General features: G+C 34.2%; 1 long non-coding RNA gene across 1 annotated transcript; it reads right to left on the bottom strand.

Annotated features, from left to right (window-relative positions):
• Positions 1 to 1,353: 1,353 nt before the first annotated feature.
• On the bottom strand, positions 1,354 to 11,383 carry LOC127710902 (uncharacterized). Its single transcript, XR_007986390.1, has 4 exons — positions 11,273 to 11,383; positions 10,042 to 10,132; positions 7,831 to 8,013; positions 1,354 to 1,637 (listed from the first exon to the last, which is right to left on the bottom strand). It is a non-coding gene; the product is annotated as an uncharacterized LOC127710902 (long non-coding RNA).
• Between the last annotated feature and the right edge of the window lie 14,646 nt (positions 11,384 to 26,029).

Genomic DNA, 26,029 nt, shown 5'->3' with positions numbered 1-26,029 from the left:
AATAAATACAGACAACATCAGGACTTAAAATAAACACGACGAAAGGACAAAAAACGAAAAATAAAACTTTACACAAAACAGAACACAACAGAAACCCACATAAAAAAATGCCTAGATATTTTACCATTGTATATATTATTGCATGTAATTTACATATTTCACTTTTACAGATATTTGACCATTTACCTGTATAAATTAGTGCAGCCATGTAGTTTACATATTTCACTTTTACAGATAATTAGTGCATGTAGTTTACATATTTCACTTTTACAGATATGAAGAAAACATAGTCACGTTTAAAAACAAATCCTAGCTCTGCAGATGCTAAATATACATATAATATTTGCCACTGGATGATAAACATATCTCTATCAATAATGCAATTTAGTGGTGGTCATTACCTCGGAAGCTATGATATCCGTTCTTCGAAATCATTCGTAGTAAAGCTTGCTTTTCAATTCTTATAATTTGTAGCTTCACATACCTATTCTAATTTTCAGTGAATTTTGTGTTATAAGGTGTCTTAGGCAGTAATCGAAATTATGCCTAGATGCCGACACATTGGTATGCATATTTAAAATAGCAGTTTAGCTTAATTATTAATGTGACATCAAACCAACACCGACTTGAAAGGTACATAAACCAACACTGACCTGAAAAGTACACAAACCAACACTGACTTGAAAAGTACACAAACCAACACTGAATTGAAAAGTACACAAACCAACACTAACTTGAAAAGTACAAAAAACTAACACTGACTTGAAAAGTAAACAAGCCAACACAGACTTGAAAGGTACATTAACCAACACTGAATTGAAAAGTACACTAATGAACACCGACTTGAAAAAAAACAAGCTAACACCGACTTGAAAAGTACATAAACCAATACCGACTTGAAAAGTAAACAAATCAACACCGACTTGAAAAGTACACAAACCAACACCGACTTGAAAAGTACACAAACCAACACTGACTTGAAAAGAACACAAACCAACACTGACTTGAAAAGTACACTTACCAACACCGACTTGAAAAGTACACAAACCAACACTGACTTGAAAAGTACACAAATCAACACTGACTTGAATAGTACAAAAAACCATTACTGACTTGAAAAGTAGACAAGCCAACACTGACTTGAAAAGTACACAACAACAACACTGACTTGAAAAGTACACTTACCAACACTGACTTGAAAAGTACACAAACTAACACTGACTTGGAAAGTACATCTAGCCTGAGAAGTGACTTTACGGTCTATAAAGATACACATGTTATTCCTTTTCTTTTTCAACTAATCAATGTCTTACCTTTAACCGATCTGGAAAATATAATGATAACATAAAAGAATACACGAGAATCTTTATTTTTCTTCCTATTATCTTTGAAAACAACAATTACAGGAAAAAACAGCTTGAGAGTTTCCTTTTTCTAATTTTTTTTTCTCTCATTTATCATGAATCGTTAGCTTTTATAAGATCTTTTCTTTAAACACATCCATCTTGAATTTGTTCCCCTTCTTGAAGATGCTATCCTGTTATTAGTGCCACATGAACAGCGGTTGGATCCATCCAGGCAGTCTATCAGAAACCCTGGTTCAACTGGATAAACGGCTCCTCCATAACTACATGTGTCTACATAATTATAAAATGAATATAAATAAGGTATGATTAAATTATATTATTTCATAAATATCAAATACCATAAAAGTCGTTTAAGAATGATTACAGAATGATCACGAGGAAAAAAGCGAAAATTGAAGCATTATTTTATCAACAAGTTCATAAACTAACGTCAGTTACGTTTTATGTGATACACAGTTTTTATATCGATTTCCAAAGTATTTTTTTTTTTTATTTCAGTTAAATTATTATTAGTAATATTACACTAAACGCTACAGAACAGTAACTAAATGTAGCTCGTGAATTAAATATGAGCGCCATTCGTAATGAGTGTCACGAATTAGGGACTGTGAAAGGAAATAAACTAACCTTAAAATGAAAATAAAACTTTATGAATTACAGTGGAGATCACTTCTAACCTCTCATTAGAACTGTCAGAATAATCTGTCATAGAACTGTTCTAAACTGTCCTAGAACAGTTCTACCTAGAACAGTTCTACCGTAGAACTGTTCTAAGGTAGAACTGTCAGAATCAGTTCTAAGTAGAACTGTCAGGATCAGTTCTAAAGTAGAACTGTCTAAAACTGTTCTAGGTAGAACTGTCCAAATCAGTTCTAACCGTAGAACTGTCAGCAGAACTGACTAAATCAGTTCTAACCGTAGAACTGTCAGCAGAACTGTCTAAAACTGTTCTAGCCTTTAAACTGACCAAAACTGTCAGGATTGTAGAACAGTTCTAAATGACGTCACTGCAGTTACGAGAAATGTTAAAACAGTGTTGTGATGTGAATTTTTAAATATATAATATTTTCTTTTGACTTATTTATATTTAAGACACAGAGTTCTTAAAACTTTTCTATGGATAGAACTGAATAAATCAATTCTAGTCGTAGAACTGACCAAATCAGTTCTTATCGTAGAACTGTTCTAGTCGTAGAACTGTTCTAGCCGTAGAACTGTTCTAGTCGTAGAACTGTCTTAAACTGTTCTAGGGTAGAACTGTCAGGATCAGTTCTAGTTAGAACTGTCTAAATCAGTATTAGGTAGAACTGACCAAATCAGTTCTAGGTTAGAACTGTTCTAGCTAGAACTGTCTAAAAGGTGTCAGGATGACAGTTCTACATACTGTCCTAGAACAGTTCTCCTGACAGATTCTGACAGATTTGATGAGAGGTTAGAAGTGATCTCCACTGTACGTGCATCCGAAGCGCTCTTTTGAATTTATCTTCATCAGGAACGGTTAAATCCAAAATTTTGAAAGCCAAGGACGCATAAATACTGGACTACGTGAGGAACTGTAGGACCAAAAAGGACCTGACAAGAACAGTTTTAATTATATATTAATTTATAATGGAGAATTCAGGAATATTATTTTATAAATTATGTCATGAGATCAGTACCGAAACACTTAGACCATTCGGATTTCCTTCATTATACAAATAAGAAGATGTGGTATAATTGTGAATGAGACAACGTTCCACCAGAAACCAAATGACGTAGGTTAGCAACTATAGGTCACTGTATGGCCTTCAACAATGAGCAAAACTTATACTGTTTAGTCTCCGCTATAAAATGCCCGACATAACAAAATGTGAAACAATTCAAACAAACAAAAAAACAAACAAACAAAAAAACCCCAAAACAACCACTGAATTAAAGGCTACTGATTTTAGATATGTGTCGGGGTTAGACATTATTTTCTAAATTATGTAATATGATAGTATAACGAATTACTTATAACAAATAAATGTCTTATACTAATATATCGGTTATCACTGAGTAGTCTGATTCAGCGAATAGAATAATATTTTAAGAAAAATAATAAATGTATAAATTTTGACTATCAGTGCTTATCCAACAATGTGTATCCGCCGCCAATATAATACACTTTTCGGTGGAAAGACCTATTGTATTTGTTCTGATTATTATTAGGTCTTTCCACTTTTCGATGGAAAGACCTATTGTATTTGTTCTGATTATTATTTTTTTTTCTTCTTCCGCCACGTTTATTACTTGCGTATAAATTTTGTTACGCAAGATTTCGCTTAGATGTTTGATATATGATATCGAACAGTTTATGCGCCTTTGAAATTCACCCTGCGTAACTGAATAATTTTCTTTGTAGGAGTTATCTCCCCGAACACTGTTTTCCTTGTGACTGCATCTTCTCTGTAACCGTAAAAGAAAGCGACAAATTTATTTTATAAAATTGCTCGTTACATCTTTCGCATGACCGAAGCAGTACGAACACTGCAGATGAGAGTTATTTCCCCTTATGCGTTTGTTATTAGTGATATGCATTTCTATCTTGTAAACCATAAGTGATAGAGACCTAGGATCTTTTGATTTGAGGTCCTTGGTCCGAAAAAAAGAAAATAAGGTCAAGGTCAGAGGTCAAGGTCATATTTTAAATTTTGATTTTGGCTTATTTTCACTTCTTTTCAAAACTAGAGGCTCTCAAGAGCCTGTGTCGCTCACCTGATTCTACTTTGGTTTTGGAAATCATGTTAAAATAGATTAAAATCATAACAGATACCCTAATAATGAGTGAGGCCAAATTAGCAACACTTCATCAGCACCTCATAAGAAACATTTATGCCATGTTTGGTTTCATTCCATTCAGTGCACCTCTAGAAGAAGCATTTGTATGTATTTCCAATAGGGTCTTATGTTAAAGAAAGTCCCCCCGCTGGCGGCCATCGTGGATGAAGGATGAGCTTCAAAGTAACAACACTTAGTCAGCACCTCATAAGGAACATTCATGCCATGTTTCGTTTCAATCCATTCAGTGATTCTTTAAAAGAAGACATTCGTATGTATTTCCCATAGGGTCCTATGTTAAACTAAGTCCCTCACTGGCGGCCATCTTGGATGATGGACCGACTGCAAAGTAACAACACTTAGTCAGCATCTCATAAGGAACATTCATGCCATGTTTGGTTTCATTCCATTCACTGGTTCTCTAAAAGAAGACATTTGTATGTATTTTCCATAGGGTCCTATGTTAAATTAAGTCCCCCGCTGGCGGCCATCTTGGATAATGGATCGGCTACAAAGAAACAACACTTGGTCAGCACCTCATAAGGAACATTCATGCCATGTTTGGTTCCATTCCATTCAGTGGTTCTCTAGAAGAAGTTCAAAATGTAAAAAGTTAACGACGACGACGACGGACGACGACGGACGACGACGGACGACGGACGCCAAGTGATGAGAATAGCTCACTTGGCCCTTCGGGCCAGGTGAGCTAAAAAGTGTAAGATATCGACAAGATATTTTTACTAAATTGTAAGTTGCGACATGTCGTAACACATAAATTTTGGTTGAAATGGTACGCTAACATTAAATTGGAGTTTTCTCCCCTCTTATGTTTAAAAATAGGCGTAAAGTGATATAACTCATTAACCATATATAATTAAGACCTATGATGGTCTTTTGATTTGAAGCCCTCGGTTTATGACCTTGAAATTGAGCTAAAGGTCATAGGTAAATTTGACGTCCTAGATTTTGACCTTTGCTTTTACCTCGTATGTATACGTGATAAAGCCATAGGACTTTTTGCATTACGTTGCAAGCCACTTGACCATGGAAAAGCCAACCGGAAGTGACCTTGTATAAACCGGAAGTAGCTATTTTTTGTACTTATTTAATGTAAAAGTATATTAAACCATATATTTTTGGAATCAGTATCAAGTAAACTATCAAATAAAACCGGAAGTGACATCTTTCAAACCGGAAGTAACAATTTATTTCCCTTATTTTGAAAAAAATGTATAGAAACCATGTATTTTTGGAATCAGTGTACAATAAACTATCATTAGACGCTGAATATGATATTTTAAACCAAATTTTAATAGTTCTATTTCAAAATAGATCTTTAAGAGTGGAAATACCTTCAATTGTTCTCTGAACAATTGGTTTTTAATTTCTTCTTATCTCCGTAACGTGTTACCAATTGCCAATAAAACCTTAGGTGTAATACCACCTAAACATTGAAAGATTCATACGGTTACATGTCAAAACCCCCTTGAAGTTAACAAGTATATGATAAACCCTGCATTTCATTGCAAATTTTTTCTGAGTATTGACTGTTTTTTAAAAAGCACCAATATTTTTTCATACTGCAGCTAGAATACTTCTTGTTGTCTTCATCAACCAAATATAGTAACAAAGTGATATTTCGTGCAATGTCGATTTCACAATTTGGAGTTCGTTTAGGAATGGAAATACGTTTTATTTTTATTTCAACATTTTCATAACGATAAGTGTAGCCATTTTCATCAGCAATATATCAACAATATTAGGTCAATGTCAGAAAAATATAAACTGTTTTGTATTCGACATAAAAAAAAATTGATATGTTTATGACATTGACCTAATATTGTATATTAATTTAGTGTTTAAATATTTTGAAAACATGAGGTGACCAAGTTACTATTTGCATTACTATAACATTTTGCACTAACAAAAAACACCGTCTAAACACTAAATTACCCTGGATCGATACACATCAGAATCCAGTCTGTTACATTTCAATGAACGTAATCTTTGTATTACTGGTAAATTATTAAGTCAGGGATTTCGTTACCACAAATTACTTAAAACTTTTACTAAGTTCTTCCATAGATACAAAGATTTGATTTGGAAGTTTGGTTCCGGCAGAAAACTTATTTTAAACGGTGTAGCAAATCCTAATTTTCACGGAGATGTTGTTTACCGAGCCCAGAAATTTAGATACGATCCGGGTAAACTTATCGATCCTTTAAATAAACTTATTCTAAAAGGTTACTAATTCAACACTGTAATTAAATCTTTGAATATTGTTTTTATTGGTATTAATATTGATTTTGTTATCAGTAAATTAAAATCAAACTAAATATTATTTTTATATACATATGCACATTCATGGCTCTACAATCTGTCGATACCTGTATTTTGGCATTGCACTAGGTCATGTTTTTCTCTGACTGTTGATGACGTCTTTATACTTAATCCATTGAGTGTTGGATGTGTACTGAATTATATTTTAGTCTTAGATGCTAGCTTTTTTATTACTTGTTATTGGCTTTGAACTAGCTGTCAGTAACTGCGAGTACTTTCAGTCTTTTTTTATGTGGGGATGTATAAGTACCCTGCCACGTCTGGATTTTTGTTGTTAGGATGTATACGTACCCTGCCACGTCCGGTTTGTTTTTTTTTTACTACAAAATTGCGAATACGAACAAAGCAAATCAACGCAAATTGAAATTTAATAATGGACATAAATGTAAAAATATCGACGTCTGTTAATCTTTTAGTAGTTCGAATGTAAATAAACTTGTAAATAAATATTTTTGCTTCGTGTCGATCTGATGAGTTAAGCCATTTTCATCTGATTTTTATAGTTTGTTCTTATGTTATACTGTTACACCACTGTCCCAAGTTAGGGAGAGGGTTGGCGCTTTCAAACAAGTTTAACCTCGCCATATTCTGTATGTGCCTGTCCCAAGTCAGGAGCCTGTAATTCAGTAGTTGTCGTTTGTTGCTATTTATCGTATTTGTTTTTCGTTCATCATTTTGTACATAAATCAGGCCGGGAGTTTTCTCGACTGACTTGTTACACATTTGTATTTTCGGGGCGTTTTATAGCTGACTATGCGGTATGGGTTTTGCTCATTGTTGAAGGCCGTACGGTGACATAAAAATGTTAATTTCCATGTCATTTGGTCTCTTGTGGAGAGTTGTCTCATTGGAAATCATACCACATCTTCTTATTTTTATATTATAAATTTTTCACAAGCATCATGCAGGGAAGATAATCCCTTTAAACCCGATTTTGGGTTTTTTTCTTACAAGAAAACTGTTTTTCCTTTGTAAATCTAAAAAAATATACAGTAATAAGTAAATGAAAAGGGTTTGATAGCACTAACTACTGAAAGAAGGACCCTCACTATTTATTCAGAAATAGAGTCTTGTCCTTAATTAACTTCTCTGGTAATGTCAAGATGACGTGTATACCGTAAGAAAGTTTATTATTTGGCTGAATCTAATTGTCATTAATCACATGAAATTGCTACAATATGTGTTAGGCTACTACGTCAACAGCACCTTTTGAAAAAAATTATTACAGACTGCATTAATCGATACAATAAAGAAGAGATAATTGACACCTGCCTATGAAGCTAATCTTAATTAGAATTGAAGGGTTAATGCATATTCAGCTAACCTTTGCAGTAAGAACATCCATCTGTCTCGGGAACTATTGGCTGTTCGCACTCAGTGACAGGACACTCAAATTCCTTACAATACACAGAATCGCCTTCTGTTAAACAAAACCTGTCACCATTTGTAAGCTCAGGTTTGTTTTCCCACACGGCATACTTTATACAGTCTCCATAGTTTCCCCTCCCTGAATAGATACAAATTATTTTAACAAAAAAAGAAATTCAAAAAGTAAAATATCATACAATACAAGAAACAATGATTTAATTTTTTTAGAGCGCTCGTTCTCCATTACATTGACTGTTTGAATCTTATAATAAGCCTTGAAGGCAGATTGTGTTGCAGGACTAATTTTAATAAACTAATTAAAAATCCGCAATTTCATTATAATCAAATTGATATCCATATAAGTTCAAAATACAGTCGAAATCCATGACCAAATGCTTTTTTACATGTTGATATACAGCAAATCATTCGATGGTATGAAAAGAAATTATCTAACTGTTAATGGCATTGCTGTATGGAATCTGCTCGGACGTACATTGGCTAGTATTTGAAATTTATAAGGCATGTCATCGATATCAACTAGTTAGCAATTGTGAGCATATTTTTATGATGGTGTTATATATCTTTGTTTTACATGTTCGTGTGTTTGTCGACAGTAATACCGAAATAAAAAAAACCGTGCCTTTTCTACGCTGAGTTTCATTCAGCGTTCTTCTATATAACTATACATATTTGCTATTTCACCGATCAAAGCTTAACGAGGATAACTGAAGACGCAATAAAAAGTTCAATTGTATCTTTTGTTACTATGCTTGATCCAATTCAACACTGCGGCAGTGGCTGTCTTTAATTAAATGTAATGGTATTAAGTCATTTAAAGAATTTGTTGTTATGGATTATTCCGTGCGTGCCAAATGTTCGGGCGATCTATATATGATTATATTTGTTTTCTATGTTGCTGGGTTGGTTCTTATATAATTTCATTTCAATTTTCTTTATACCTGACAATACAATAAAGTCTCACTGACATATGGAAAATTAATTAAAGTCTAGTCTTATTCTGTATCCTAGACAATAGAATTTTTACAGTTTTAATGAATCAGTTTCTACTGATACAGAACTAATGGATGTTTTCGCACAATGTTTTTCAATTCATTAAAGTTGAAAGATTTAAAGGATCGCTAGTTTAAAAAGTAAGTGCAATATTTCTGCAGTAAGTGGAAAAAGTTTTGATACAATGATATACTTTTCGATTCTAGCTCACAAACTGGAACCTGAGTAAATCGCTATTTCTAATTACTGTGGAAGTTTTATTAAGGAAGCTTAGAAAAAGACCAATTCCTGTTGTTATACTCTTAGTTCATATGAATATATAAGAAACCGCCATTCTAGTTTCGTGGCAGTTTGTTCATCTCGAGTACCGAAAGTCGTGGATTCAATCAAAAGTCGTGGGGTCACCAACATTGCAAACTATTTACAGTCATTTTCAGCTTTTAAAATGTCCTTCTCATTGATATTTTCCAAACCCCAAATCATCATGCGAATCTTTGTGCACATCGAAATGAAGTTCAGGTAGAATAGTAAACGTCAAAGTAAATACATTACCTATTCATTTAATGTCACCGAACCTTTTGAAAAGGTTAACATACTGCTGTATATCATACATGTTTTGAAAAGGTTAACATACTGCTTTATATCATACATGTTTTGCAATTATTGTTATGTACATAAATCGGGCCGTTAATTTTTCTAGTTTGAATTTCGGGACCTTTTATAATGTAAAGTTGTCTAATTTTTCAATCATGCCACATTCTTCTTATTTTTGTATTCCTAATACTTTTGTCAAATAGGCGAATTATTGATATATTTTGGTCAAATTTGTGAATAAAATATATAAATCTAAGTACTTTACGATTAATGTTTGAAGAAGATTGGGGTTCACCTATAGTTTGATAAAGCTAGCAGCTATTTATCCCTCGGCATATAACAATGTCTGTCACGATGGATTTTTACGGGAAACATCGTAAAACATTACAAGCAAAGCCGGTCTTTGTGTAACTTGTATGATATTAGAAAAACCAAAGGAAAAACTTATCCCGTCCCACCCCCTCCCGTAATACCCTTTCCTTAATGTTCATCATGCATCAAAATATCACAAATTAAATAAAGTGGATTTATCTCAAAAGCATTATTTAAACATAATATTTACCGAAAGATCTTCCTACGAAACTGAATATGTATACCACTGTGAGTACATACACAGGTAATGCCATCCTTGGAAGTATCTTGAATTTTATTTTCTGAAATAGACACATGAATTTATAAAGAATATTATTTCATTTGTAATAAAACTAATTATCCTTTATTAGGATCATCCTTGAATGTCAAACTACAGCGAAGCTCTATCATTACAAAGGTCGAATGATCAACAACTTCATTTAAATCGAAAAACATTTTGTCATTACAAAAACTACATAACTATTTGAAAACAAACTGATGAAATTACCGTGAGAAGTTCAAATAATATTATATTGAATTTCACACTTAAAGTAAACGGACTCCGATATTGAAAGGAGTCAAGTACTGACATGCCCAAACTGAATGGGAACATTCAATCCAAATACAGTTTGACAATAGACGAAGGAGATGAAGCCAAACCGAACAAATTATTCTGTTGAATATTTAATTCAAAAAAATTCCAATTCATTTTGAACCGTCTTTGTCTTTCAGAGAGGAATAACTGTGGGATGTGAAAATGTGACATGGTTAAACGATATTTTTGAAACCCCCTACCTACCACGCTTTTTCTTTATAATACGACAAGTAGAAACATAAAATGGACATGAAATAACATAAAATAAAAGTCAGCAAGGTAAAATGCTGCATTCTAAATTAACATGCAATATTCCGAATAACAAATTATATCGTTTCAAAGAAATGTGAATGCTCGCAGTTACTGAAAGCAAGCTTAAATTACTTGCTTGTCCTGTAGATAAGTAATCCTGCTTTCCTACACTTGTTTTCGGTTGTTGTACCTCATATTAAATATAAATGTCACACAGCAACGTTATCAACAGTACAAAATGACATGATCTTGTGCAATGCAAAAAACTGATTATACAAAAAAAAAAAAAAGAAAAAAGAAATATCTTAGTATTGCTTCAAACTATTATAAATTAGGGAATTGATATTCATCGTTGAAAATACGAAACACAGTGATTGAATAACTACAATACAAGTATAACCCTCATCAATAAGTCTATAAGGCAAAGTCGACATTGATTGATAAATGTTTAATGCCACTTTCAGCCCTCTTTGCTATATGATTATTGTGGTTGTTTGTTTAATTTTTTTGTTAGAGGGAGCCGAAGTGCCTGGAGAGAACCATAAGACTTGTTGAAAACACTTTTTTTTTAAATTAGAGAGCAAAATCAACTTACCTGATCTATTACAAAGTGAACGTGAAAGAGTACAATACTTTCGTCTGTCACATGTTAAATAGTAGTATAAACACCAAAACACTAACGTAGATTCAGCTGTTAATAAACAAGGGGAAGTATTTTTAATTACCGATGTCCGGAGTTTTGTAACAACATCCATTTGACGTGTACTTAATTTTTTAAAGTTCATGTAGCATAACTGAATGTAAAATTAAAATTGCCTTGTGACATCTATGTCGTTTGACATTTTATTGGACAATCAAATTACATACAATATGATGACAACCTTAATATATAATTCCTCTGACCGTTTAACCGAGTGGCATAATAAATTATTCATGAAATTGTCCGCTTTTGTTATTTATCAAACTTTTATGATAACTTTAATTATATCAAGTCTATTTTGACAAATGTATGTTCCTCTTCTGTGTTTGTTTGTAGATTATTTACAAACCTATCCATTGCAAGTAATAAACTGTGGACCCTTAAACCTAAATTACGATTTTGAGCTTGCGAGTGAACAAATACAGGGCAGTTTACAATAAGGAAATTTCAGGTATGATTGTCAACGAGACAACTATCCAGCAGAGTCCAAATGAGACAGATTTAAGCAATTATATGTCACCGTACGCCCTTTAACAATGAGCAAAACCCATACCGTATAGTCAGAGAAAAAAGGCGATTTGACAAAATGTGAAACTATTCAAACTGAAAAACATGACAAAGCAATACACGAAACAATTATTACAGACATCAACCAACGACAACCACTGCATGAATAACAGGCTCCTGATTTTGGACAGGCACATATATAATGTTGCGGGGTCAAACATGTGTGTGGGCGCTTACAAACATGAATAAATTCGACACATTCTTCACCTGACATGGGACAGTCCATACCTGTATTGCGGTACATATAAATATTTTTTTTTAAATACGGTACTTTTTACGGTCAACTATGGTGTCGACACACAAATACACACATATCCGCATTCATTTTGTCATGAGTTGGCGTCTTTGCATTATGACGTCAAAACAATACGTATGAAGCCTAAAAAAAAGACATTTCCCGCAATTCATTCGAACGATGAAAATGGTTGGCTCTCTATTTAAAGGTCATCTCATAGTATGTAGATAAAGTTTTTGTATGTATTTTTATCGGTAGGAAATAAACTGCATCTTAATTTTGATGTTTATTTTGATGAACGACTTTTTTATATGACCATGTGGCGGGATAGCGACACAACGGCAACAACCTTGCACCATGTTCACATAATGGACTATAATATCCGTTTCTGAGCTTCTGTTCCCAGGGCCAGTATTCTTAAAGTCAATGTCAGTATTCGTAAATGGACAGTAATGATAAAGTTCTCTTTTTGTGCAGATGGTTCTAATTGATCATTCTTGATCCATGCTAATGTTTTGATTGATCAATCGTGATTCATTCTAATGTTAGAACTGATCAACAGTGATCCACGCTAATGTGTTAATTTGATCATTTGTGATTCATGATCATGCTAATGTTTCATCTTGATTTATGATAAGGTTTGATAAATTTGTGAGCCGTAGCCTTTATTTTGCCAATTGAAATAAGAATTCATTTTATATCTCTTTGGTATTTATTCAAGCATGAATCTTAAGTTAATCTAGGATTAAATACCGGTATTTCCGACATTAGTAACTTTATGAAACTTGGACAGAAGCTTGTTGAAGATAAAAAAAAAAATACATCTAAAAATAACCGTTCGAATATTTTACTGATAAACGAGCTTATAAATATAAATTTTGACATTCAACATAACATTTTTACTCTGACAGCAGCAAAAGCAGGCGAGACAACCCTTTACGAATTTTTAATTTTAAACTTCCCTAGTTTGTTCAGTTTTTGGATTTAATGTAACCAGGCATAATAAACACAAATACGTCACTTTTATTGAACCACATATTTAATGTATCATATTGTTTTGGATTTACATCGTGAGTCCAGATTATATCCGATTGCGTAAATGAATATTGAGGCAATTCTGTAAAGAAATCAAATAAAAGAATTTGATGGTAATGGTAAACTTTATTAATTTCAAATGATGGTACTAATGAAAGTAAATGCTTTATCTATCTTTGGATTAATCGTTTTATTCACATGAAATCAAAGATACAATTTAAAAAGAAAAACCAACAAATAAAGAGCGAAAGACTGTAGAGTAAACCACATTTTCTAACACTTGATGTCTCAATCATATTTGACAAGCCAGCACTGAATTGAGAACGGAATTCAGAATACCACATAGAACTTTTTTCGTAAACTTCAATGGCATTGATATTTCTAAACGACAAATCATTGTGGCATCCGTAAAACGGTTAACATTTTCAATAAAATGTGATCTATTAGAAAGATTTCCAAGAATTGCTTTTGATTAACGATTCACATAGCGGAATGTAAAGCCATATATTGAAATAATTTATGAAAAATATTAAATTTAATGTATAGCCCATGTTGGAGATGATTAATATTATAATGTCGTATGGTGCAACGTAAACAATAACCGTTGGGTATCTTAGCTGTATTTGGCAAAACCTTTTTGGAATATTGGTTCCTCAATGCTCTTCAACTTTGTACTTTATTTGGCCTTTTAAAAAAGTTTTGATTCGAGTGTCACTGATGAGTCTTTTAAAGACGAAACGCGCGTCTGGAATACAAAATTTTAATCCTGGTATCTATGATGAGTTTATTTGAGAACCTCGATATACAAATTTCTCAAGGAAGTCTTCATACGAAAGTAACCTAGAATGATATTGAAATTTTCCGATAGGAAATTTTGCGTATTATTGGATTTTTTTTTCCTTTGGTTTTTCCCATACAGCCTTCATTTCTAATTCAGAATAGTAAATTCGTTTGATTATGAATAAAAGGATAATTCGAGTAGCCTTTATTGAGATAACAAGCAAAACACACAATATAAACCCGAAAAGACACATACGATTACCTATAGTTAGTTGCTAATCTTCTACGTCATTTGGTGTCTGGTGGAGAGTTTTATCATTGGCAATCGTACCACTTCTTATTTTTATATAGATCTCCACGTGTGCTTATCAACAAAAAACAAGTTTAACACACAGACCCGTGTGTAAATTCAACAGAGAGTGAGAGACAACCAAAGTTCGATAACCAACACTAAGTTCTTTAAACGAATTTCTTGGGTTTGGACCAAAAAAGGTGAGGATTATTAAAACATACAGTTGAGAGGACGGACAATACCGTGAAAAACGATGAATGGATTGTGTATTGGTTTTTGACGTTCAGTGGCAAATATTTCATGCAGGATGAGAACATGTTGATGCAATAAGGATATGAACCATGTTTTGCACTAAACCGACGCAGTGATCCAAATTTATAACGTGCTAGTTAAAAGCAGCAGTCAACAGGAAAACATGGCAGCCTACCCGGACACAGTATTATGATCCCGATATCTTTAGTGTTTATTTGCACTCCTATATGCCTCGTACTTAGTGAAGAAGCAACAAATAACAAACAATTGTCGTTGGTTTAATACTATCGGTAATTGAACCCTCGACCTCCAGCAATCGAAAAAGCACGTTACTAATTATAAGATAAAATGGAGGCGGTTTATTATGATCAACAAAAAAAAAAAGACAAATAGATAAACAACAGTCCAAATTGAGAAGAACTGAACCCAATAAAAGACTGTTGAAAACACAGGTGCTCTTGATAAGTAAGCAGATCCAGTCATAAAGGTATAAGTGAGACCCGTCGTTTTGCCCTTGACAAATAAACATCCGATGGCAAGTCACATGTATTGATAATGAGGGAAAGAAGACAAGATGACTTTTGATGAGATATTTTTTTCAGTCAGTTTAAATGTATATTTATGGTTACCTTTGTTTTGATTAAAAAAAAAAAGTAAATGAAAAATGTATTTACGAAAATGATTTTTAAAAAGTTTTTACTTGTACATTTTATTAGTATGTTGACCTTAGGTCACAATATTCTATGACGTCTTCGAAGTTTGCCGAAAGAGTTCGAAGATACGAAGATAATGAAATCGTGTTTCAGATTTTTAGGTTACATTTTCATTTTAGGTATCACATAATCAGTGATGGAAAATATACCGTTTATTCGAAATAGCTTCTTTCTAAAATAATAATCCATTTCAAAGCTGTTTCCTTCCATCTTTTTAATTTACGTGTTGCACAATGCGGAGTTCGAAACATATACATGCAGTATGACTCCGTAAGTTATATGTTTGACACCACGAAGTATTTGATCGTCATGTATGCAATATCACACTAAACTTGCAGAAGATATTTGAACCCAGTCTTTGTCGTATATCTAAAATACACACTGACATTTGAACCCAGTCAATGTCGTATATCTAAAATGTATATTGACATTTGAACCCAGTCCTTGTCGTATGTCTAAAAATAAACACTGACATTTGAACCCAGTCCCTGTCGTATATCTAAAATGTCCCCTGACATTTGAACCCAGTCCCTGTCGTATATCTAAAATGTCCACTGACGTGTGAACCCAGTCCATATCGTATATCTATAATGTCCACTGACATTTGAACCCAGTCCCTGTCGTATATCTAAAATGTCCATTGACATTTGAACCCAGTTCCTGTCGTATATCTAAAATGTCCATTGACTACTGAACCCAGTTCCTGTCGTATATCTAAAATGTCCACTGACATTTAAACCTAGTCCCTGTCGTATATCTAAAATGTCCATTGACAATGATCCCAGTCCCTGTCGTATATCTAAAATGTCCATTGACAATGATCCCAGTCCCTGTCGTATATCTAAAATGTCCATTGACATTTGAACCCAGTCCCTGTCGTATATCTAAAATGCCCAGTGACGTGTGAACCCAGTCCCTATCGTACATCTATAATGTCTAGTGACATTTGAACCCAGTCCCTAGCTGTCGAATATCTTAAATGTCCTCTGACATTTGAACCCAGTCTCTGTCGTATATCTAAAATGTCCACTGACATTTTAACCAAATCCCTATCGTATATCTAAAATGTCCAGTGACGTGTGAACCCAGTCCCTATCGTATATCTATAATGTCCACTGACATTTGAACCCAGTCCCTAGCTGTCGAATATCTTAAATGTCCAATGACATTTGAACCCAGTCTCTGTCCTATATCTAAAATGTCCACTGACATTTTAACCTAGTCCCTGTCGAAAATCTGAAATGTCCACTGACAGTTTAAACCAGTCCCTGTCGTATATCTAAAATGTCCATTGACTATTGAACCCAGTTCCTGTCGTATATCTAAAATGTCCACTGACATTTGAACCTAGTCCCTGTCGTATATCTAAAATGTCCATTGACATTTGATAACAGTCCCTGTCGTATATCTAAAATGTCCATTGACATTTGAACCTAGCCCAAATCGGATATCTGAAATGACCATTGACATCTGAATCCAGTTCCTGTCGTATATCTAAAATGTCCAGTGACGTGTGAACCCAGTCCTTATCGTATATCTATAATGTCCACTGACATTTGAACCCAGTCCCTAGCTGTCGAATATCTTAAATGTCCACTGACATTTTAACCAAGTCCCTGTCGTTTATCTAAAATGTTCAATGACATTTGAACCCAGTCCCTGTCGTATATCTAAAATGTCCAATGACATTTGAACCCAGTCCCTGTCGTATATCTAAAATGTCCGTTGACATTTGAACCCAGTTCCTGTCGTTTATCTAAAATGTCCTATGACATTTGAACCAAGTTCCTATCGTGTATCAAAAATGTCCACTGACATTTGAACCCAGTTCCTGTCGTATATCTAAAATGTCCTATGACATTTGAACCAAGTTCCTATCGTGTATCTAAAATGTCCATTGACATTTGAACCCAGTTCCTGTCGTATATCTAAAATGTCCAATAACATTTGAACCCAGTCCCTAGCTGTCGAATATCTTAAATGTCCACTGACATTTTAACCAAGTCCCTGTCGTTTATCTTTAATGTCCAATGACATTTGAACCCAGTCCCTGTCGTATATCTAAAATGTCCAATGACATTTGAACCCAGTCCCTGTCGTATATCTAAAATGTCCATTGACATTTGAACCCAGTTCCTGTCGTTTATCTAAAATGTCCACTGACATTTGAACCAAGTTCCTATCGTGTATCCAAGATGTCCACTGACATTTTAACCCAGTCCCTGTCCTATATCTAAAATGTCTATTGACATTTTAACCCAGTTCCTGTCGTATATCTAAAATGTCCACTGACATTTGAACCCAGTCCCTAGCTGTTGAATATCTTAAATGTCCACTGACATTTGAACCCCTTCTCTGTCGTATATCTAAAATGTCCACTGACATTTTAACCAAATCCCTATCGTATATCTAAAATGTCCAGTGACGTGTGAACCCAGTCCCTATCGTATATCTATAATGTCCACTGACATTTGAACCCAGTCCCTAGCTGTCGAATATCTTAAATGTCCAATGACATTTGAACCCAGTCTCTGTCCTATATCTAAAATGTCCACTGACATTTTAACCTAGTCCCTGTCGAAAATCTGAAATGTTCACTGACAGTTTAAACCAGTCCCTGTCGTATATCTAAAATGTCCATTGACATTTGAACCCAGTTCCTGTCGCATATCTAAAATGTCCACTGACATTTGAACCTAGTCCCTGTTGTATATCTAAAATGTCCATTGACATTTGATCCCAGTCCCTGTCGTATATCTAAAATGTCCATTGACATTTGAACCTAGCCCAAATCGGATATCTGAAATGTCCATTGACATCTGAATCCAGTTCCTGTCGTATATCTAAAATGTACAGTGACGTGTGAACCCAGTCCTTATCGTATATCTATAATGTCCACTGACATTTGAACCCAGTCCCTAGCTGTCGAATATCTTAAATGTCCACTGACATTTTAACCAAGTCCCTGTCGTTTATCTAAAATGTTCAATGACATTTGAACCCAGTCCTTGTCGTATATCTAAAATGTCCAATGACATTTGAACCCAGTCCCTGTCGTATATCTAAAATGTCCGTTGACATTTGAACCCAGTTCCTGTCGTTTATCTAAAATGTCCACTGACATTTGAACCAAGTTCCTATCGTGTATCAAAAATGTCCACTGACATTTTAACCCAGTCCCTTTCCTATATCTAAAATGTCCATTGACATTTGAACCCAGTTCCTGTCGTATATCTAAAATGTCCACTGACATTTGAACCCAGTCCCTAGCTGTCGAATATCTTAAATGTCCACTGACATTTTAACCAAGTCCCTGTCGTTTATCTTAAATGTCCAATGACATTTGAACCCAGTCCCTGTCGTATATCTAAAATGTCCATTGACATTTGAACCCAGTTCCTGTCGTTTATCTAAAATGTCCACTGACATTTGAACCAAGTTCCTGTCGTGTATCCAAGATGTCCACTGACATTTTAACCCAGTCCCTGTCCTATATCTAAAATGTCTATTGACATTTGAACCCAGTTCCTGTCGTATATCTGAAATGTCCAGTGACGTGTGAACCCAGTCCTTATCGTATATCTATAATGTCCACTGACATTTGAACCCAGTCCCTAGCTGTCGAATATCTTAAATGTCCACTGACATTTTAACCAAGTCCCTGTCGTTTATCTGAAATGTTCAATGACATTTGAACCCAGTCCCTGTCGTATATCTAAAATGTCCAATGACATTTAACCCAGTCCCTGTCGTATATCTAAAATGTCCGTTGACATTTGAACCCAGTTCCTGTCGTTTATCTAAAATGTCCACTGACATTTGAACCAAGTTCCTATCGTGTATCAAAAATGTCCACTGACATTTTAACCCAGTCCCTTTCCTATATCTAAAATGTCCATTGACATTTGAACCCAGTCCCTGTCGTATATCTAAAATGTCCACTGACATTTGAACCCAGTCCCTAGCTGTCGAATATCTTAAATGTCCACTGACATTTTAACCAAGTCCCTGTCGTTTATCTTAAATGTCCAATGACATTTGAACCCAGTCCCTGTCGTATATCTAAAATGTCCAATGACATTTGAACCCAGTCCCTGTCGTATATCTAAAATGTCCATTGACATTTGAACCCAGTTCCTGTCGTTTATCTAAAATGTCCACTGACATTTGAACCAAGTTCCTATCGTGTATCCAAGATGTCCACTGACATTTTAACCCAGTCCCTGTCCTATATCTAAAATGTCTATTGACATTTTAACCCAGTTCCTGTCGTATATCTAAAATGTCCACTGACATTTGAACCCAGTCCCTAGCTGTCGAATATCTTAAATGTCCACTGACATTTGAACCTAGTCTCTGTCGTATATCTAAAATGGCCATTGACATTTTAACCTAGTCCCTGTCGAAAATCTTAAATGTCCACTGACATTTTAAACCAGTCCCTGTCGTATATCTAAAATGTCCATTTACATTTGAACCCAGTTCCTGTCGTATATCTAAAATGTCCATTGACAATTGAACCCAGTTCCTGTCGTATATCTAAAATGTCCACTGACATTTGAACCTAGTCCCTGTCGTATATCTAAAATGTCCATTAATATTTGATCCAAGTCCCTGTCGTATATCTAAAATGTCCATTGACATTTGAACCTAGTCCAAATCGTATATCTGAAATGTCCATTGACATTTGAACCCAGTCCCTGTCGTATATCTAAAATGTCCAGTGACATTTGAACTCAGTCCCTATCGTATATCTATAATGTCCACTGACATTTGAACCCAGTCCCTAGCTGTCGAATATCTAAAATGTCCACTGACATTTGAACCCAGTCCCTAGCTGTCGAATATCTTAAATGTCCACTGACATTTTAACCAAGTCCCTGTCGTTTATCTAAAATGTCCAATGACATTTGAACCGAATCCCTGTCGTATATCTAAAATGTCCATTGACATTTGAACCCAGTTCCTGTCGTTTATCTAAATTGTCCAATGACATTTGAACCCAGTCCCTGTCGTATATCTAAAATGTCCATTGACTATTGAACCCAGTTCCTGTCGTATATCTAAAATGTCCACTGACATTTTAACCAAGTCCCTGTCGTTTATCTTAAATGTCCACTGACATTTGAACCTAGCCCCTGTCGTATATCTAAAATGTCTATTGACATTTGATCCCAGTCCCTGTCGTATATCTAACATGTCCATTGACATTTGAACCTAGTCCGTGTCGTTTATCTAAAATGTCCATTGACATTTGAACCAGTCCCTGTCGTATATCTAAAATGTCCACTGACATTTTAACCAAGTTCCTGTCGTTTATCTAAAATGTCCACTGACATATGAACCTAGTCCCTGTCGTATATCTAAAATGTCCACTGACATTTGATCCCAGTCCCTGTCGTATATCTAACATGTTCATTGACATTTGAACCTTGTCCGTGTCGTTTATCTAAAATGTCCATTAACATTTGAACCCAGTCCCTGTCGTATATATATCTAAAATGTCTACTATGGGCCATCTGTCATTATGACCAGGTTTGTTTGTTTACTTGTAACGGACGTTGCGCACGATGTTGGTACCAATTCCATTTTGCTATAGATTAGCATGAAAATAAATACGTAGACTGGTCAGTTTGATAAAAATTTAGTGATTTCTGGTTGAATTTATTACATTAGACTTGAAAATATAGAAAAAAAGGAATCGAAAGTTAAAATATCAAGAATTATAGCACTTAATTATCCCATTTTTACGCAAAAACGTAATGTCCAACGTTACATTTTGTGTGCAAAAGATCGGAGTTCCGTTTCTTTAGTACGGTATTTTTTTTTCTGATCATCGTAAAACTTCACAAGAGTATTGCTATTGTTATTGTTATTCGCGTGTTAAAGCAAAATCAGTATCACTGAAACCGTAAACCGGAAAATGTTATTTTTGAAACCGGTCTGAAAAATGTCCAAGCATATGCAAGGTAAGCATACTAGTAAATCGGGTTTGTGCATTTATACCGTGAAATTGGAAAAGCTGAGAGGAAAAATATTTATGATATTTTGAAAGTTTTTTTACTTTTCTCCTGGTTCATGATATTTTTTTGCCGGAAACCATGCGTATAGTTTCTATTGCAATGACCTCAAAAAGTATAGCCATCTTGTCCCAACGAAAAAAAACGCTGTATTTTCTTTACAATTGAGGTTTTAACCGGCTGTATATTAATTAAACATAGTTAGATCATAGAAAATAAAACTAGGCGGTAAAAGTTTTTTTTCTTTTTCTTTTTAAACAATATAGTGTTTAACATTTTTTCGATTGGCAACAAGATTTTTAGATCGTTTCAAAAAGTATAGCCGTTTTGTCCCAACGTTCGCAAAACGTAATTGATGTCATGCTCGGGTTTTAAATTTTATATCATAATTATTTGTTTCCAGTTTAATTCGAATGAAAATAAAAATATAAGTAATAATATAACCAATGTATGATAAAGGAAAAGTTTAAGTTTAAATTCAAATGTTGACCAAATGAGATTGATATAAAAAATATCGGGATCTTAGTTTTTTTTCAGCACATTCATGACATTTGTTTTATTCAAGGAACGTTGTCCATGGTTGTCTATCTGCAAGTTTTAAATCATCAAAAGCAACATACAAATTTTTTTTGTTAATAAAAAAAAATAGAGAAAAACTATTGCTGGCAATTATAACAAAACAAAGGATATGCATATGCCACAAAAATACGGAAATGAGAAAAACATGAATCCAAAATGTTTAACTACCTAGAAATTTTGCGACAAAGAAAGCATCGGGAAACGATAAAATATAGAAAGGAAACGGAAACGGAAAGAAATGCAACAAAAGGAGTATGTATAAACATGCAATAAAAAGGGAAAGTAGATTCAAAATCTAATTTATATTAAAAAAAAAATCTGTATAAATTTGGAAATTAATGTATGATTCATTAATGCGAACTGCTGCCAAAAGTAAAATTATCAATTATGGCCTGGAAAGACTGACAACTATAAATGAATATTGAAATTCATTAAAAAAAATATGTGTACGACCACTTTGAGTTTTATTTGTTAAACTATGCATTTTCAGGCAAACCGAAATCGGTTACCAACATCACAACAGTAAATTGACCTCATCAATTATAAGCTTAAACGCTTGAAACGTTCTTTGAAATCGTCGAAACCGCTTCATTATGAGGAACGTCGTGTAACGCTAAGTAGTACCAACATCGTGCGCAACGTCAACGACAATTCTACGTGATTAGTCCTTGCTATTGTATGGTATTAATGCTTAAAGACAGGAGATAGCATGAAATCATATAAATATGATACGGATAAGCTAAATCAAACACAGGCTGATTGTTTTGGGCCGATATGGAAAAGGACATGTATTAATCTTTTCATCATATACTTCCGATTAATGGGTTTTATATGAGGTAAATACCATTTATTAATCTTTTTTGGGCCGCGTATATATAAATACAATTTATATTTTGAGACAATGCATGGTTATTCTTTATATAATGCAAGTCTTACAAATGAAATATTTGGGGTAAAAACCATCCTTTTTTAATTTGAAGCGGACGACGTAAAAATTCCGCGAACCTGTATTTTGTATTGTCGTCATGAATAAAACTCTACGGTAAGGCGTTGTCAAAGTCATAAACAGGGAGATATACGGTCAGTGACTGGATATCACATATGATTATACGGTCAATGCAATTTGACTGCTCAGATAACACAGTTGCAACATTAATAAACCGATCACCCTCTGTAATGTCTTTGTGTGTCAGATATTAATCGTAAACAGACTACACAAGAAATACCGGAAGAAACTTGCGCCAGAAGCACTGTAACGGGTTATGTGTACTAGAGGCCCCTGGTATAGGCTATCAGTCTTGGTGTGAATTTATTACTAGTTTACTCTCGCTCGTTACGCATATGCAAACACTATCATATTAATGCTAAGTATATGATAAATTGAAATAAAACATTTTTTTTGAATCGTATCACAGGCACTTGTCTCAGAATTTTTTTTTCCTATATACCTTAATATAACACAAGGTACTTAACTCGCATTTTTGAAAAATGTCACCCGGTCGCGAAATTCCATTAAATTTCGATTTCTCGGTTGTCAATCCCACTAAAACTTGTTATGCCGTAAATCTAAATTGATTTATCTACACAATGGTGTATAACACGCCTACCTATGTTGTCGGAATCATTCGTTGTAGTCCTACCCAAGTATGTCAACCGTAATATATTTCTCAGACAAGTGCCTGTGAATCGTATGATGGATGGTACATGTATACCAGATGACGCTTTCAAATTACTTCGTCACACTTTGTATTGAAAGTAGCGCGATTTGGGTTGATTTTACTTTCAATATAAAAATAAGAAGATGTGGTATAATTTCCAATGAGACAACTCTCCACAACAGACCAACTGACAAGAAGTTAACAGCTATAAGTCACCGTACGGTCTTCAACAAAGAGCAAAACCCATACCGCATAGTCAGCTATAAAGGGCCCCGAAATGACAAATGTAAAACAATTCAAACGAGAAAACTAACGGCCTGATTTACAATGTATGTACAAAATAATGAACGAAAAACAAATATGATATAAAGCAACAAACGACAACCACTGGATTACAGGCTCCTGACTTGGAACAGGCACACTCAGAATGTGGTGGGGTTAAACTAGTTTGAAGGTGCCAACCCTCCCCCTAAACTGGGAAACTGGTTTAACAGTACAATATAAGAACAAATATAAGAATTAGCTGAAAAGGGCTTAACTCATCAGATCGATACAAAGCAGAAATATTTATTTACAAGTTTATTTACATTCGAACTACTAAAAGATTAACAGACGTCGATATTTTGCATTTATGTCCATTATTAAATTTAAATTTGTGTTAATTTGCTTTGTTCGTATTCGCAATTTTGTAGTACAAATGTATGACATGGCTGTGATACGATTCGTTTCAGCTGAAATTTAATATCAGGTGCGGATTTTAATATGACGCATTTACCATTGTTTCTTTAAATGTCCGGTGAGCTCAAAATGTTTTATACAAAAAAATCCAAGGGTGACTTAGATATAAAAATGAGGGTTGTTATTTGGATTTTCCCCGCCCGGCAGTAAGATTCCTGCTGAAAGGCAAGACGGTCATGTATTCTCCTCATTTTTAAATGTTTGATGTGAAGGAAATAAACAACCACGTCCAGTCGGCATTATGATGTTCAATTGGATGGTCCATTTTGAGAATGATTGTCACGGTCTCAGCATGTAAGTTAACGTTGGAGCTATTCTTTACGCAAAATGTCAATTATTTCTTGAGATAATATGTCTGAATCACCAAAGGCCGAACGAACGAAGGAAGTATTTTTCAGTTCCGTTATGATGCGTTCTCAAGCCGGACTTAATGGACAGGTAAAAAGCACTATAAGGATGATCAAGGTATGGAAGTCGTAATTCTAATCTGAAATGTCAAACATGTTTTATAACAAACTCCTCATTTTATACTTGTTTACATAGATTATCTATATCCTCTCAGTTTTTTTTGTGAATCCGTCAATCTTATCTACTTAGCTTCCTGAAATTTTCAGATGAGTATGTCAATTCATGTGTGAAACATTGAAATGACATGGTAAACTATGGTCAAGTTCAGGTCATTTTGGAAGAATTTGTTTTAAGGATGTAGTAAGGTGAAATTAGAAAAACTAGAATTTAAAATTGATACTATAAGTCAGAAAAACATTAGTTAAGGAACAAAATAAGCTAAAAATATTGATAGGTTACGGAACTGCTTTTTGAGATATTCGATTTTTAAAAAAAGGCGGGAAAAGGCTGACGCGGACTTTAACTTTATATTTAGCATTGGCATTATTTGGGTCTCAAATCGGAAAGAAAAAAAAATATAGGATCTGCTTAATTTTGATAATGACCTTTTTATGAGCTATTGAAGTCTTCTATGACCAGAAAAGTGGGTGATATGGGGCAAAATATATTTTATCCTGTATCGTAGGAAAAATCCCAATTCAAGGAGTCCGCAACATCTGACAAAAATTCCTAAACCTGACCTGACTACATCCTTAAATTAAACATTTTGAATCTGCTTTCCTAATTCACCCGAGTTGTCCTCCTTAGTATAAGTATTAATACAATAGCATTATAATCGTTCAACAGTTTCTCCTGATTGTCTCCATTTTATCCCCGAATGAATCACCGTTTTGACAGGAAATATCATGTTTATGTTAATTTGTTGTAAAGTTATTTGCTTATAAAATGTTGCATTATTTGAAACGCTAAGGATGTCTTCCCCCAGGCATAGCCTTGCTTTAGTTATAATTGGCACAGCATTTCGGAATTTTCGGCTTTTAATTCAACTTCGCATTGGATATGACTTACGATTTTGATACGAGCGCCACTGACCAATCTAATGTAGACGAAACGCGCGTCTTGCGTACCAAATCATAAGCCTGGCATCATTGATGGGAATAACAACAATCGTCATTTTTGTTTCCCTATGGGAAATTTTCAATGGTAAAATTTGCCATTGTTTTGAACGGAATTAATGCCTAGGAGCTTCACGTCTAACTGATAAACACAATAACATAGCAGGCGATATTAATAAGAACATGCTTTAAAGCAATTGTCTCTGTAGATTATTGATTAAAGTTCCAAACAAAATCATTAGATTGTATTTCTTCCATTACATAAATGTAATTGAAACTGTATCACATACATACATGACATATGTGAATAAAGATGCAGA

Source organism: Mytilus californianus, unplaced genomic scaffold (genome assembly GCF_021869535.1).
Source record: "Mytilus californianus isolate M0D057914Y unplaced genomic scaffold, xbMytCali1.0.p SCAF_8, whole genome shotgun sequence".
In the NCBI taxonomy this organism is placed as follows: Eukaryota; Metazoa; Mollusca; class Bivalvia; order Mytilida; family Mytilidae; genus Mytilus; species Mytilus californianus.
This window is presented reverse-complemented; position numbering and strand designations above follow the sequence as displayed.